General features: G+C 40.3%; 1 pseudogene; it reads left to right on the forward strand.

Annotated features, from left to right (window-relative positions):
• Positions 1–4,228: 4,228 nt before the first annotated feature.
• LOC105743960 lies at positions 4,229–6,385 on the forward strand (annotated as a pseudogene).
• The last annotated feature ends 1,970 nt before the right edge of the window (positions 6,386–8,355 follow it).

Genomic DNA, 8,355 nt, shown 5'->3' on the forward strand with positions numbered 1-8,355 from the left:
TTTATATCTTTAGAATTTTTGTAAAATGAAAAGGATATATATTTTTTAATTGTTGGAGCCACATCTCAAAAATGGGGTAAAAGACAAAATGAAACATAAACACCAGTAACTGCAAGGCCTCCCTGTGAGCTGCTTCTACAGTATGGTCAAGGGCAAGCAGGGTTCTCACTCAGATTAGAGCTCAAGCTCTGGCAGAGCAGAATTCTTTATTGTGCTGCTGTCAAAAGTTGTGTGAGAGTTTGCCTTTCTGCAGAAAAAAAGAAAGTATTGGGAATTTGTGTGAACATGTGTGTATGACTGTCTGGGAGATATAAAATGATGAGAACAATCAGGAAAGTAATTAAATGTATTTTTTTCCTACATGTCAGAAGTTATGAGAAGCCTAACCTGGGAGAGTTTGCAGTATATGACTCTAGCTCCATAAGGAACAACCGAAACTCTTGACAATGAGAGCAGAACTTTGGCAGCAGACCCCAGAGCAGGAAGCAGAAGGAACGGGGAAATGCCCCTCCATAATTTGAGATCTCTTTCATGTGTTTTAAAATATACCTAGACAGTAGAAGCTGTCAAATTTCTGACATATTCCCCCATGCAGGTTTCCTTTTTAGTTAAAGGAACAACTGAGTGGAGGAGGGACAGAAGGAATTTCAGATGAAAATGCTAAGATGTTCCCCAAACTAGGAAGACTCCTGTTCAGAATAAAGGAAGTGCCCAGAATATAAGATGGGGAGAAAACCAGCAAGCCTTTCAAATCTTTCAAATGCAGATTTAAGTCTGCATTCTCTCTCTCTCTCTCTCTCTCTCTCTCTCTCTCTCTCTCTCTCTCTCTCTCTCTCTCTCTCTCTCTCTCTCTCCCTTCCTCCCTTCTTCCCCTCCTCCCTTGTTCTGCCCCTTCCTCTCCTTCTCTCTCTTTCCCTGTTTGTTTCCCAGAAAAAGCCAAGAGAAAAGAGAAAGAGGGATGAAGCAAGATCACAAGACAAAGAGGCTTGGTGACTTTCAGGGACCCAAATTAAGGCCCCCTCTTCAATCCACTTCCCTGGGGCTGGGGAGATGGCTCAGTAGAATAAGTGCTTCCCTGGCAAACTCAAGGGCCTGAGTTCAATCCCCAGTCCTGAGGAAAAAAAAAAAGTCACCTCACTTCACTTTATTGTCCAACCCTATCAGAGCCCTAATAATTTGTCAAACCAGCTAAAAACCCCCATGATTTTGTGTGGCATGCTATGTCTGACTTATAATTCTTTTTCTACTTTTTTTTCTGACAAAACCTCTTTCATTCCTTGCTTTAAGAGAGCCTTCCCAATTGCCTTGTCCCATCTTAGAGTAGCCTCTGGAGTGAGCCATGGGTGCCCTGTGCTTCTCTCTGTCATGCACTAATCATGCTTTATTTATTTGTTTATACGTATTTGGTTGTTACAGGGTCTCACTACACAGCTCAGAGTCGTGGTGATCCTCCTGTTTTCAGCCTCCCCAGCGCTAGGATTACAAGCATGTGCCACAACACCCAGACTCTGGCCAGCTCAGTGCACCTTGCGGGTGAGGCTGGTGTGGCATGTGGTGCAGGAGATCCAACCATAGAGCCTGCACTTGCCTAGGCTTGCCTACACAGGGGCTTTAGTCTACTGAACTATCTCATCAGTTCGTATGCTGCATTTAAACAGTGGTGTATGATTCCATTCTCTAGTCTGTCTCTTGGACCCTGAAGAAACGAAGGTCTATTATTGGTGCTTCTTCAATGATTATCTCAGTACAGGACATATGGTAGATATTTCATAAGTATTTGCTGAAACTCCTGCAAAGGACCATGCAGGAGAAAGGTGAAAAAAAGAGTTCAGAGGGGCTTGGGGTTGATTGACAAGACCCCAGACAAGGAATGAGGAGGGCTGATTGGAAAGGAAGGAGCACTCTACAGTCCCGACTCCTGCATTTCTCCTGTAAACTCTGGGACATGCAGCCAACCAAGAGAGAAGGTCTACAAGGACTTTGATGTATGAACACTTAAGTTTGAATTTCAGATTCTTTTAACTTCTTTCATAGCGCAGCAAAATACCCTCTGTATGTCTGAGCACCTGTGTGAGTATTCTCCACAGTGTAAGTTCTGTGAAGAACCATTGCTGTCTTGATCATCCTATTTCTACTTCACTTGAAATATATTGGTTAAATTGGTAAATAAATGCATGACAAGTAAATGTTATGTGCTAATATAAAGCTTTGGCAAACAACACAATTTTTCTCACATATAATGTTTACCTATGTATAATCTTTCCTTGCATGAATATGAGCTTCCATATGTATATGAAATATATATATATATATTTATATATGTGAAATATATATTTATATATGTGAAATATATATTTATATATGGAATATACATATATATGGAATTCCCTTTTCTCACATTTTATAGCCAGTCCCTGACTAAGCTCTGAAAGTTCTTCTTCCAAAATGTAGGCCTGTGAAAGAAAATTTCTCTCCAATTTTCTCTTTTTTTTCTTTGTTTTTTTGATCTAGGGTCTTGCTATGCAGTTCAGTTCAGGCTGGCCTTGAGCTCACTTTGTAGTCCAGGCTGGCCTTGAACTTTCAACAATCCTCCTGCCTCAGCCTCTTGAATGCTGGGATTACAGGGTTGTGCCTTGTCATTATATTTAAGTGAAGTCCTTTCACCCTGTGAACTGCTGCAAAGCTTCCCAACTCATTTCCTTGCTTCCATTCTTTCCCCCATATAATCAATTCAGTAAGCATCAGTAGGTTGGTATTGTAGCATAGGAAAGAAATCATAGCAGTTAACCCTCACTTAACTGCATCAAATAAATAAATAAATAAATAAATATATAAAATTTTAAGACCCCCTACTGGCTTGCCATTGGTCTTGAGGTGGAGCGTCATTTCTGCCCTTGCCTTATGCGTTCTTTCCTCTCTGAGCTCCTGCCAACACCCAGCTTGTAGCCTCATCTCCTTCTATCCTCATCACCAAAGCACACTGACCTTTCCTGTTATTCTTTTAATGCACCACACTATTGCATTAGCCATGATTTTCATCTGAAATTTTCATGCCGTTGTCTCATTCAGATTTTTCTGTGTGTGGCAACTCTTCAGAGAGGCCTTCCCCCAGTGACTTGATTTGAAGTCATCACTATCTTTATCTTTGTCACATCAAATGTTTTAATAATTTTCACAGGTTGGTTCCTAGTCATGAAATTTTAACTTATTTGTTTATTTGAAATTTATTGGCTCCTCCACACAAACTAACTCCCAGGGTGAAAAGTATTTGCAATTTGTCCAAGGTATAGGAAAGTTCTAATAATTCACAAATACTTTTTGAATAAATACATGAATTCATACATCATAGCATAGTTATGAAGACTATTTGAGATAATTTACATAAAGCTCAGCATCTGGAACTTAAATAACAACCAACGAGTGGAATTGTTTTAATCATTTATTACATTGTTTTAGATAAAAAAATTCTGCACCTCTAAGTTTCCATTTCTGCATCAGTTTTATCAGATTTATTAGGAATTGTAGAGGAGACCCACCAAACAAAACTGGGTGATTTCTTTTACCTACATCTTAGGTAATGATTTAAAACAATATTCTTTCACACTTTATAGGATAGAAGCCAAGGAGCATGGGTCAAAGTGTTATAATCTCAGCTACAAGTAAGAGAAACCACCAAGAGCCATTATAACCCTTCAAGAGAGAAATGTAGAAATTGAAGAGTCCCTAGATTATAACTTACTATCTTAGATTGTAAATGTTTGTCCTAAAGTCAACTTTCAGAATTATCAGTACAAGAAATATATGTTAGGAATGCCTGATCTAAATTTTTAGTAACTTTTCTAACTTTTTTTTCCACTTATGTATTTGGTACTGGGTCTCACTATGCAGCTCGGCCTGATAGTGATCCTCCTGTTTTCAGCCTCCTCAGCGCTGGGATTACAGGTGTGCGCCACCACGCCCTGACTGTAGCTGGCTCAGTGCTTCCTAGGGGTGGGCCTGGAGTGGCATGCAGGACCGGGGATCAAAACCTGGTCTCTGTGCTTGTCAAAGCAGGTGCATAGTCTTCTGAGCTATCTTGCTGGCCCTATTTTTTTTGACTTTTTAATAAAGAAAAATATTAAAATTCCTTTACAATGTAGAAGAGTAGGCAGGAGGAAGAGAGGGTTTTTAAATGTATGAAACTATAAGCACTTTATTTTGCTCTTTCAAGAGGAAAGAATTGTTCACAATGGGGGTGCCTAATCCAAAGGAAATATTTAGCGGTGGGTTCCAAGAGGGAACATTAAGTGACCAAACATTCCTCGTAAACTTCAAGAAACTTCCTTTGGAAGATGTGACCATGTGTTCTGTAGATGAAAAAAGCAAACTCTTACCACTTTCCCCTCATTATTGTATGATAGTGAAATTGAAACCAGCAGGTAAACACACCTCCTATACAGATTTCTGGAAGGATCTCATGCGCTGGTTAATTGTATCAGTCTATGGAGACTGATTAGCATATTTAATCTTACCCTGTGATTACCCTGAGGAGGAAGATGCTCTGAATTTCACAGCTAGGTAAATTGTTGTCTGTGTCTGTCTCCAAGTGCCAAAGAAGCACAGATGAGAGAAGGTTGGGAACAAGGCCAGAGTCTTCTGTGATCACAGGACTTCGATTAATGGAATAAGGTAGAGAGAGAAGAGGCAGTTTGTGCAGTCAAATCTCAAAGGCTGATATTCCGGGGAGTTTTCCATCTCCTCTCTCTAACATGACTTCTTTGAGGATTGGGTCAGTGTCTTTACTATTTATAATCTTCTCATAACTTGATGCAAGAATAGGAATCTGATTATTTTGGGTAGAACAAGGTGGGAAAGGCAAAAATAAGAGAAAACATGATGGAATTAGAAGAAGAAACAAAGGTATTATATTTGCAAGTCAGGAGTAGATAGATGGTCAGGAATGTCAGTGTGAGGGTAGAACGTAGTGATGTTTGCTCTGGCCATGTGCTAGGCTCAGTGCTTTTTATTTAATATGCAGCATCTTGTTTAATTTTCAAAACAACTCACTATAGCCATTATGTTAAAACTAAATGGTACATACAGACAACCACTGTTAGCTGTTGTGACTTGTGTCTAGATTTCCCCCCAAAGCCTCAGGCAGTCATAGGTGGGGCTTTTTCAGAGGTGATGGATTGAGAGTGTGTGATGTTGGGATTGCTTCATGGTGCAATGCATGAGGGGTGCTTGTGCCTGCCCTTAGTAGCCTGGATAACATAAGAAATAGAGCTGTGGTCATTCCTTGCTTGCTTTGCTACTTTCTGCCCACCATGAACTGTTTCTCCTTTTCGATGCTTATCTGCCTTACCATCCTGCCCTGGAGGCAGTTGACTGTGAACTTGAACCTCTATAAAGATGAGAGGAAAGAAAATCTTTCCTCCTTAATTTGGGGCATGGGTTATTTCTCATTTACAATGAGACATGTAAGTAACATATTGTTAAAAGGGTGATTTTAGCAGACAGGAATCTGCACCATTAAGAATTGGCCTTTGTGATTGTTATAAAGCTCCGTCAGCACCAACTGTGGCCACAATTTCTGCAAACTCTGCATCACCTGAAGTTATGAGTCTACAGAACATGAAGAAGGTGTGGGCTACTGCCCAGTGTTCCAAATCATGTACCAGTTTGAAAACCTGAGGCCCAGTCATATGTGGCCAACGTAGTGGACAGGCTCAACACTGACCCCAAAGTCAGATCTGTGTGACCTCTATGGTGAGAAACTCCAGCTATTCTGTAAGGAGGATGGGAAAGTTATGTGCTGGCTTTGTGAGCGTTCTCACAAGCATCACATCCCCACATAGTTCTTATGGAGGAGGCTGCACAGGAGTATCAGGAAATGCTGCTTGGAGTGCTAAAGAAGCTGATGCAGGATGAGAAAAAGGTCGAGAACTGGAAAGCTTGAATTGAAGGAGGACAAACTTCCTGAAAGAACCAAATAGAGAGTGAGATAGAAGGTGTCCAGGCTGAGTTTAAGAAAATGAGAAACATGCTGGACTCTGAGGAGAAAGAGCACCTGTAAAAACTGAAGAAAGAAGAGGAAGATGTTCTGAGGGTCCTGGCTGAGTCTGAAAAGCAGCTGGCCCAGGAGGCCCAGTCACTGAGGAAGCTCATCTCAGATGTGCAGCATTCGCTGCAGGGGTCAACGAAGGCAGTGTTGCAGGGTGTGAAGGACACCAAACAAAGGAGTAAGTTATTAATTGTGAAAAAACCAAGAACTTGCCCCAAAAGACAGAGGGTGATGTTTCAAGCTCCTGATATGAGAGCATTTCTCCAATCCCATCAAGATCTTCCACTGCTGCCTCACAAATCACATGGAAGCATCCAGGACTTAAGATTTGGAAATTTTTGACCACAATCCTGAAGAAGGGCTACTGACATAATCTCTGACTGAACTACTTCAAAACCCGCTTTAACTTCAGTATTCCAAGTTATGTGGCTACTGGGTCACAGGCTTGCAGGGGAAATTTAAGTATAATACCTATGTAATCTGACAGCTCTGATCTTTGGACCTTGGCCATTTGGCTGTTCCTCTAGCTCCTGTTGGAGATTTTCTAGACTCTGAGCCTCATACTCTGCATTCTACCTTGTGACACATCATGCATTTCTCATCGGTGAGTTCTCTCACTGTTGTTTTTCTGGTGAGGGATTATTATTTCTCAGTTTTGGGGATGTTCAGAACCTGTGACATTTTGTGGCCAAACCCTTGAACTTTGTTACGCTCTCTCCCTCTTCCCTGCTCTGACCCTGGCGGAGGCGTCTTGGGCCTCTGAGATACCTGCTGCATTTTATCCAATTTGCTTGCTTTCCTGGCCTTCCATGTGCACGTCTTCACTCACTGTAGGCTCTACAAATTCTGTGCCTTGATTTTCTTCCCCAAGGCTCATCTTCTATGGAGAGAATCTTAATTCATTGCTTCCCACACTCTCAAGGAAATGACTGATGCCTCTTAAGAAAGACCACAATGAATGCCGTTTCTAGTCTTTACAGCTTCCTTCTCTGCCAGTGAGAAAGATGAGGGAAAGTTTACACCCAACTTTGTGTGCACTGCGTAGGTGTGTCCTCTTCAGCGTGAATGCTTAGCGGTAGGGTAGGTCACTTCATAGGCATATTTATGCAACTATACAGCACACTTTTTTTGGGGGGGGTGTACTGAGGATCAAAGTCAGGACTTTCCGCTTGCTAGGGAGACTCTTAAGCTGCTGAGCTATCTCTCCAGCCCTAGACACCATACTTAGAAGTGAAATGAGCTAGAGTTGCATGTGTAAAGATCATATTATCTCCCTAGTGGAACAAACTGAAAGAGTAAACAACATCCAAGATGTACAATAGATATGAAATGGAGATAAACTCTTCAAAAAGAAAGAAAAATTGTGATGAGGTAAAGGTGAAAAGAAGGAATGGAATAAAACATATCTATATATCTATATATATAGATATAGATATAGATATAGATATAGATATATATACATATATAGATATAGATAGATAGATAATAGGGAAACACCAGTGATGTCTCAGCAGCCACAGCATGCCTGTCAAGTGCAAAGTCTTGGGCTCAAGTATCTGTACCAAAGACCAAAAAACAAGATAGCTAATTAATTACACTTTTTAATTTCTATTCATAGAACAGAATGGTTTCCCCTTATAATCTTTGATCAATTTTGCACAACTGTATCTTGTAATCTGGGCAACTGATTTGAAAATGACAATGTACAATAGATGAAATGTTGTTAATTTCCAACTATCTTGTTTTGAAATTCTGTATCAGGGTACTTATTGTTTTTATCTCTGATCAAAAATAAAGATTATTATTTGCTAAAAAATTCCCACCATATAGAAAAAATCTGTGATAAATAATTTAGATTAATATTTTTTGAAAAGCCATGAAATAGTGAGTCTGTGGAAGTCAAATCACAAAATAGCAAGGGACAATTGGACATATGGCATGGGCTTTAGTTTAATTTAATTTAATCTAATCTAATTTGATTTCTATTAGTACATGTTTGCATGTTACATAATGTTGACATTCCTTGTGGTTTATATATCTCTGTGTAAGAAAAGTTAAAACAGAAGCCTTGATACTCTGGGACATTTTCTTGCTTAATCTGGCAGGCCAAGCATGAATATGCATCAATCAAATGAAGGGTACAGTGAAAAAGAATAACAGGAAGAAAGGTGGGGTAGAGGCTGGGGAGAGGAGGCACAGAGCCTGTAAAACATGTGAGTGAGACTGGAATCCCCTGAGCACAGCATTTCCTTGGACGCAGAGCAACTGGACAAGATGCATCTTCAGCTAAGAAAGGTGGCTGTGCCTGACAG

The sequence above is a fragment of the Octodon degus genome, unplaced genomic scaffold (assembly GCF_000260255.1).
Source record: "Octodon degus isolate 3935 unplaced genomic scaffold, OctDeg1.0 scaffold00195, whole genome shotgun sequence".
NCBI lineage: Eukaryota > Metazoa > Chordata > Mammalia > Rodentia > Octodontidae > Octodon > Octodon degus.